The sequence below is a fragment of the Apaloderma vittatum genome, unplaced genomic scaffold (genome assembly GCF_000703405.1).
Source record: "Apaloderma vittatum isolate BGI_N311 unplaced genomic scaffold, ASM70340v1 scaffold8264, whole genome shotgun sequence".
NCBI lineage: Eukaryota > Metazoa > Chordata > Aves > Trogoniformes > Trogonidae > Apaloderma > Apaloderma vittatum.
The window spans coordinates 45,104-53,415 of record NW_009714283.1 but is presented as its reverse complement, the minus strand read 5'-3'; the positions used below and the strand labels follow the sequence as shown (position 1 = coordinate 53,415).

The window sequence follows — 8,312 nt, the reverse complement described above, 5'->3', positions numbered from 1 at the left end:
CACCTGCTAAACAGAGTTTCACTCTCTCCCAAGATCTTGCAGCCTGTGCCTGGAGATGCATGGGCACAGACCTGTGTCTACTGCTCCCCTCCTCGGTGCAAAACATGACCATCTCTTTCCAGCTTTCATGTATTCATTTTAGAGAGATACTAACATGTGAGTGAGCCCTCTCTCTCGTCCCACAAACCCTTGCTTTCTTTCAGCAGTCTCTAAAGAATTACCTTTTTCCGAGTTTTCTGCACACTCAGGTATGTTACTGTGCTGAAGCAACCACACTTATCCTCACACTTGCTGTCCCCAAGGCCCCCATGGAGCACTCCGGTAGGACTTTCCCCTGCGGGAGCTGTATCTATTGTACGGACCAGGGCACGCTCAACCCTCACATACTCAGTCAGCTTGTGCAAATGTAAGCTTCATTTTTTTACAGTCCCTGAGGCCATTTTCCGAAAGTTTGCCTTATTTGTCACTTGTAATTCTCCTGCTATTTATATAGCCACAGTGGCTAACAGCGGCACAAGAAATTTTGCTCTCCCTTTCAACAGTGCTGACTTCAACTTTAAGTGTTCTTTTACACCTTGGTCCTCTGCAGGCACTAGAGATTCCCTGGCAGGCCTTCCTCTGAAAAATGTTTTTATTATTTTTTTATGCCTCAGGCATGCTGTTCCTCAGTATCTTTTTCTGGCTTGACTTCTTAGGGTTTGACATTTAGTCTGCCAGAAATCATCCTCTTTTTTCTATTCTCTCATTTAGCTACAACGTCTATTGTTTAAAACATATCTTCTTACTTCTATGAATCGACTTTAATGTTAACACTTAAGCCCTTTGGATTTTTTTAAGGTTCTTTTAAAGACTTGTGCACTGAGCTTTTAATATTTAATCAATCTGTATAGCGTTTGCCATCATTTTACACTACTCATTTTTCTTTGAATACATTTTTCTACTCTTATTTAGTCCTCACCTTTGAACTGCAGTAGGTACTTCACCATTTTAATTTGTTGGCATTTACTGACAAATTCAATTTAACAATTTGACTAATTTTTTTTCAAGAGGCAGCATCACTTTTTCATCGACATGGACCTTCTCTATCACCCAATATCATTTGTATCCTAGTGCTAAAGTGTCTCACTGATTTATGAGTGAAGGCTGGTGAGAGCCTGTATTCACTTACAGTTTAGATGTCTTTATAGGTTGGACAGTATCCAAACTGTGAGCTGAATTTTCCACCTGTCTCACTTGGATACATAAAATTACCTCATTTATTTAGATACTGTGATCGGCCCTTGCTCACAGAAGAGTATTTTTAACACCACCTCTGTCAAGCTTCTGTCTGTGTGGGGCAAGCACTTTCCTCCACTGGAGCTTCTCTGACTCAATTTATTTGCCAGTTAATTAGAACAAATCTGCATCTGAATGTGGCACGCAAATCAAAGCGAGGCATCCGTCCATTTAAAAGATTTTTGTCTCCGGACAACAGCAGGAAATTCACAGCTCTGAAACAGAGGTGCCTCTTTTCCAATGGTGAAGGGCAGCTCGGTCTGGCAAGCATTTCCTCATCCACGTTCACCCAAAAAGCATTTGTGCTGCACATGGACAAGCCATGGTCTCTTCGGGTGGAGCTACTACAGAATAAAAGAGGATGGAGGGAGATGACTCGCAATGAAGTGCTTGGATGACCAAAAATGTTCTTCAGACACTCAGGATGTATTTTTCACAGCTTTCCTACAGCGAGCCGGCTATGAAGGATCAAGCCCAGGGAACACCAGAGGTACGGTGGACTGCGTGAAGAGGGTGAGAAAAGCTGCAGCATGGAGGATAGACCACGCTGATACGGGAAGAAAGCAAAAGCCTTCCGGCCCCACTGCCGGCGGTCTCCTTAGAGACTGCAATCCAAACACTGAAAAAGACTGTCTTGGACTGCTGCGTTTTTACTAATCTCTAGGTTTACTCCAGTGAAGTTCTCAAAACAGATCTCATAAATGTGAACCTCCTCTATGAGCTCTGTCGCAGTTTTTTATGTTTTTACAGGGTGAGCTCATTATGGATAATTACGTTTCAGATCACTGCAGAAATAGAGCTACCAGAGTTGGCCTGCATATCACAAAAACAAAACTGTGTTTGCCACCTATAATTTAACGCTAAGAGGAATTATGTAATCTTGAATTTACAACACTTGAAAATGTATTACAGCAGATCAGCTGGGCTCGAGGCTAGGATTACAACGTGCTGCACAAACACAGCTCAGCACAGCAGAGACAGCAACGGCAATCTCACACATCAAGATGGAATTTTTCTCTTGGCTTTGCAGGACAGCTCTCGGCATAGTGCTCTCTGTGAGGCTTGGTGGCAGAGCACACCTACACAGCAATATCGGCATCATGAACATCTAGGAGACAAGTTCTCTGCAACGAGACGCATCCATGTTCAGTTCTAAACTGAACTTGGCTCCCTGTGCAACTCCATACTGGCTGCTAATGTCACTAAGGTCTACTTGGTGGATTTTCTACGGCAAAAAACCGATCTGGCGCAATAACTCAACACTGGCTTTGGAAATACTAAGTAGGAAGTCCAATTAATTTGTGACTCATTCTCTACCCCCCTTGTGAACAGTGTGTTCCCAAGAAAATGCCATCTGTAGTATTTATACTGTCTATACAGGGAAGACCAGGCGCACTGGAGCTGGGGCTGCTCTGTCACACAAAACCCAAGAGATATTCTTTTGCGTATTAACAAAGGGGCAAAAAGACATAGAAGATACTCTGAAATCATCTTCCTGTTCTTTTGAATACACAAAAATAGGTTTCACTTAGCAATTTAGGTAAACAGCTTGTTATGAACAGTCATTGGGGAATAAGCCTTTATGATTTCATTTCTTGATCGTTTCCTGTCTCTACTAAATAAACATGAACTCAAGTGACACACATTCCGTTACTTTTGTGTGCAGATTTCTTGAATGATTTCTTTCATACTTTTTTGAATAATTTAATCTTCTTCCTGTTAAGGACAATATATTAACAGGGAATGACTGGGAACAAGTAAAGTATCTCAAAGACAACAGAATCTGTTGAAAATTTCCATTTAAGGTTGAATCTAGGCAATGATCAATTCTGATGTTTGAAGAAGCGTAGGAAAGGTTTTGGGTTTTTTTTGGAGGGTGGGTATTCTGCTTTGATAAACTGCACTTTTGCATCACTACGAATGGAGAACAGAAACAGCATCTTACAACATGACTAAAATCTGCCATCTGTTAAAATTCCTTGATAAAACATATCCTGTGACCCCTACAGCACAACTTTACACAAGCACGTGAGCTGAAGTACATCTGTGACGTTAACAAACCATCCTAACTGCAGCAGAGCCACAGTAATTTGACATGCTGCTTGTCCGTGACTGCCCGTCTCTGACAGGAGATAGCGGGCTCTCCACATTTCTCAGTCCAGGCTCAGGAATCAGCTGTTTCAGCGAAGTCTAGCTGCGCTGAGAGCTAATGCTGGCTCTGAATTTTCCCTGGTCAGGCTTCACCAAAGTACTTTTATTCCCCAATTGGCAGCTCAAGAAGCAGAAGGACGGCATTCTCAAAATGATGTGTAAGTTTACAATGTGGAGACATTCTCAGACGTATTTTCCTACATCCTGATTTAGAGGCCTTCATGATGTTTTCAAGGATTCTCAGTGACCTTCTTAAAAACCTTAGCAGCCACCCTTCTTTCACCTCACAGATAGGCTATAATCCTACATACACAACTTCCAGAGCCTTCTGTTCATACATGACAGCTTGTAAGGCCGTGCTGAGCTCTCGGCGCTTTCTGCTAAATCCAGATATAAAAGTGGAAACAATGAGGGAACTATCTCTACAGGTCATGCTTGTGTAGCTAAGAGGTGTCTCCTCTGTACCTACCAGAGTGGCATGAGCTTCTCAGTCTTGGGCCACAGGGACTAAGACTTGGCTTCTAAGCATGAAAAGACGAATGAACCAACAAGAGCTAGAGACAGCTGGGGCCATCAGCCTCCTGGAAACCACCGTGAAGCTCTTTGAAGTGAGACAGAACGCTACCCAAAATGTTAAGCAGCGGCCTTCAGTGGAGTCAGCTGCCATTAAGGGTATGTATTGTTTTAGACCTTCCTCATTCAATGACCAACTAGGAATTCTGCTTCTCGCTCCGAAAGATGGAAACGGCATCTTTTGTTTGCTTGACCCTGAAAGGCAGAGGAAGTTGCAGACTTTATTTATTCAACCCCAAGACATGGGAACTCACAGAACATTGTCACTTCCCAAAGAGCTTTTGTTTTCATTTTCCTTCTCAGCCCGCGTGGGTTCTGTCTGCCTTACGGATTTTTCACAGACAGTTTGCTACCAGCCTTGGACATCTGCTTGCACACGGCTGTAAGCTGAAAGAAGGTTCTTTATGGCTGCATGCAAATAATCATGCTGCTCGATGACAGAAATTGCTACAGTTTTGATCAGAAAGTCTTACCACTAGATTTGTTATTGAGCTCTTTCTAATTAGAATGTGTAGCATTTCAGGGCACTTTTGAAGTCTGTTACATCAGCATGATGATGGATACTAGAAGGAAGGCTGAGGGAAGCATTCACAATCAGAAGCTGGACAACAGAGCACACAGACTTGGCAAAACCCACCGTCCCATTCACGGTAAACTCCTGCCTTTAGGAGACTGTTTCACTGTTGCGTTTCATGACAAGAACTTATGAGAACCGGGCTCTTTAAGAAACCAGGAACATAGGAGTTATAGAGCACCATGCACACAAGCAGCTATCTCAAAGGCAGGTTGAAGACAAGTCCCATTGTGTCACATCACACTAAGGATCTACGTAGAACATTTATAAAAAATTCAAGTGTCTCTCTGTCATGACTGCCAATTCCCAGAAAACGAGCCTCGGCTCTCACCAGGGTCTAACCTTTGGTGGGCTGAGAGTGCAGACACCAACGCTCAACTCAGAGAGAGTAAATGATGGAAGAACTTTCATGCATGGAGAACTGTTTCTGCACAGGGATCCTAAGTATAAAAAAAGGCCTTTTCGGTCTTTGTGCTGCTCATGGCGAGCACACACCTGCAGAGCCGTTTACAGCTGGTCCTACAAGGAGGAAATGCAAGCTATGAGAGCACCTAACCTAACCCTAGGGAGAAATGCATTAAAGAAAGTGGTTTCCTGGGGTAAATGCTGAACGCTATCTCCTCCACTGAACGTATGTTCTCACTTTCGTGCGCTGCAAGGAGAGGAACGCTCATGGTGTGTGCTGCACTACAAAGCTGCAGGCATCCTGCAGAGACAAAAGGCTTGTGCTTGGGGTAGGAAAAGTGGCTTAGCTATGCTGCACTCTATAGATTATTTTGATCCAAAGATCAATGTTACAACCCACTGCATTTTTTACAGCAGTTAAGTAAATAATAGCAGGCTAATGGCAGATGTTTTCATTTAAACTTCAAGAAAGGCACTGCCTATATGTCAATTTGGAATTGGGGTAATGAGCCAACATGACTCTGAATTACAATAAAAGCAAATTTAGGAATGAAATCTGCTGGAGAATTAACTGGTCTCAAGTGCATAGTTAGATTTCTAAAATAATAGCTGCAATCCAGCATAACAAACATGACTTGCTTAAAAACAAAAGCCAAAGTTTAACTGTAAATTGCAGTTGGCTTTCATTCCCATGAGAAACTGCGAGTTATTTCTTCTTGGAATAACTTCTCAGTAATGGCACACCACTAGTGCCCCCTAAATCATGTACAGTAGGACTAGGACTACCCAGTTCTGCTTTTCCCCTCCAGGCTTAGAAACCCTAAGATCCTCAGGTACCATCAGGCAGACTTTCTGTGAGTGCTACTTGTGCTCACAAATACTGGGGCTTTGCCGAGGGGCAGAGGCAGGCTAAAACATGGGCAGGGCTGGCTGCAGGGGCCAAGAGCAGGGCTGTACTAAGTGACAGGAGCCAGCAGGGAAAGGGGACAAGGGTAAAGCGCTTCGAGAGCATCCGGAGAGGCAGAAATGGAGGAACTGACAGCAAGAGAAGCCCTCCATGGGGACTTTGCTGGCTCATCCTCATGCCCACAGAGGGGCAAGGGCAATGCAGGCTGTTCAGGAGAAGGAGCACTTAGGAGAAAGTTACAAGGTAATGGGCGTTTTTACTCCAAGACACAACAACTGAATAGTTTTTATCAAGTTTCCAACCTTGAAAATTAATAACATACTGTTATCGCTTTGTACAATATTGTCCTCTTAAACTCCCACCCTACTGAATGCACACACGTGCACATACAGGCAACTGTCTACTACAAAATTTTCTGTTAAGCTGTGAAGCACCAGGACTGCCACTGGCCAGACTGACCCTGACTCTTCCCTCCAAGAGAAAACTCTTGCAACTGTAAACCTGTCTCTGCTTTGTACACTGGTGAAAGCTGACAGAGCTATCTTGCAGAACCGTGTCGTTAACCTCCACGCAGAGTCGTGTAAGACAGTGACCGACAACTCATTTCACCTCATCTTTGTCTGTACCTGTTCTCTGTTCCTGCAGCTGGTGGTGGGAAAGGCTTAGGCCAGCTTAAAGGCTGAGTCTCTAGCAAAGCTCAGAAGGCACTCAAGCAATCAAAATGCAATCAGGAAAGGATAACAGCCCTTCTGGGAAAAGACTGTCCAAGCAGTTTGAAGGGTTCTCGGCTCAACCGCGAGCTGTTTTGCATTTGGAAACAGTGTCATGGGTAAACTTCAGTACAGCGACAAACAGAGATCCTGCAGAATAAAGCAAATGGGGAAGTTGTGAAAACGTTTCAAAGCACGGGCCACTTCACTTGCATTCCCCTCATCCCATCTGCCAGGGTTGTGGAAGTAAAATGGAAGGGCAAGCAAATGGCAGTGGAAAAGGTTTCCCTTCTTCCACAGAGATCTAGCTGAGGCACAAGAAAAGGCAGAAGGAGACAAGTTCTTTCACTGAAAGTTTTGCCAATTCTTCCCAGGGAGACCCGTCCTCTTCCAGCAGCCAACTCTCTGCAGGTGGGCAGAGAGTTAAGGTGGGCTTAAAAGAGCGGCAGACAGCTGGGACAAAAGCTTTGTTGTCAGCTAACTTCCAGATGCTGGGTCATGACGTCCCTGTGGACGCAGAACAGGGTGGAGGAGCAATATTCTCAAAGGAGAGAAATGGGTTCTTCTCCAGGCAGGACATTTTAGGGAATCATCTCCTCCAGGTAATTTGCTAATAATGAAATTTAAAATCAAGCCAAGTTACCTACTGGCTCCTGTGTATCTTGTATTTTTTTTCCTAATACCTGGTTCTCTGTCACAGAGGAAGCAGTATTTGAAGACGTTGTTTACTTAATGCTATCCTTGTGTCTCCTCTGTTTCAACATCTCTGCCCAAATCCCTGGACATTTTTTTTATTTCCTGGATTATGCTGATGTTCTGAAGAAAAATCCCAAAACAACACAAGTAACTATAATTTCACAATGTTTCATTATTAATGAAGGGTAAGATTTGTCACTGGATTTGGATGTGTATTTTCCAAATTATATTTACTCCAACAACTGAAAAGTTACTTCAAGTAAAATAAAGTGCCCAGCTGCACGTGACAATTCAGCTCAGCCAGAAAAGGGTTTTTGCAATGGACATGAAGAGGGAGTTTCAGGCAGATAAATGCCAAAAATAATTTTGATACATCTAATAAAAATTCCCCTAAGATAGCTAGTTATAGATTATCACACTCAACTTACTGTACTGCATGGGAAAATGTTATTATCAAAATGTTGAAAGCCTGAGCTGATTTCTTTTTTCTTAGTTTATGGAAATTCACATCAACAGATAATGTTTTCAGCATGCTGGAATTTAATAAAAACACTTGGTTTATGATTCACTTGTACTGTAAAACACGTAAGTCTTAAAAAAGCATTATGTGCACAGATATTCAGAAAGTAAAGTTTATACTATTATGGGGTTTGCTATGCATTTGCCTGCGACAGTGACTCTGTGCCCCAAATGTCCTAACTTGGCAGTTCCTTACTGTAGAAATTAATGATATATTTACATGCTTCCTGTCCTGTCTCTCATGTGAGACTAAAATACAGATCAAGAACATTTTTGCTCACTAATAAGCCTGTGCCCCTAGTGCAAAGCTGTTTTCTCTCCTGTCCTGCAGCACTGTAACATGATTATGATTAATCCTGACCGTGCAGCTCCGAGAGGTCCCACTCACACTGTGTGTTGTATAACGGAGCAGTAAACAGCTGAGGAAGCCGAGGAAGGCAGTCAGCATCCTAACAAACCAGTAAGGCCAAGGAATTTGCCCTGCTAAGCACGCGTAGGAGGA

At 43.2% G+C, this 8,312-nt stretch overlaps 1 protein-coding gene across 1 annotated transcript in view; it reads right to left on the bottom strand.

Annotated features, from left to right (window-relative positions):
• The window catches only part of LOC104273367 (cyclic AMP-dependent transcription factor ATF-6 alpha-like), a gene marked incomplete at its 5' end in the record, with an annotated part of 52,029 nt that overhangs the window by 7,990 nt on the left and 35,727 nt on the right, over positions 1-8,312 (bottom strand). The window lies entirely within an intron of this gene.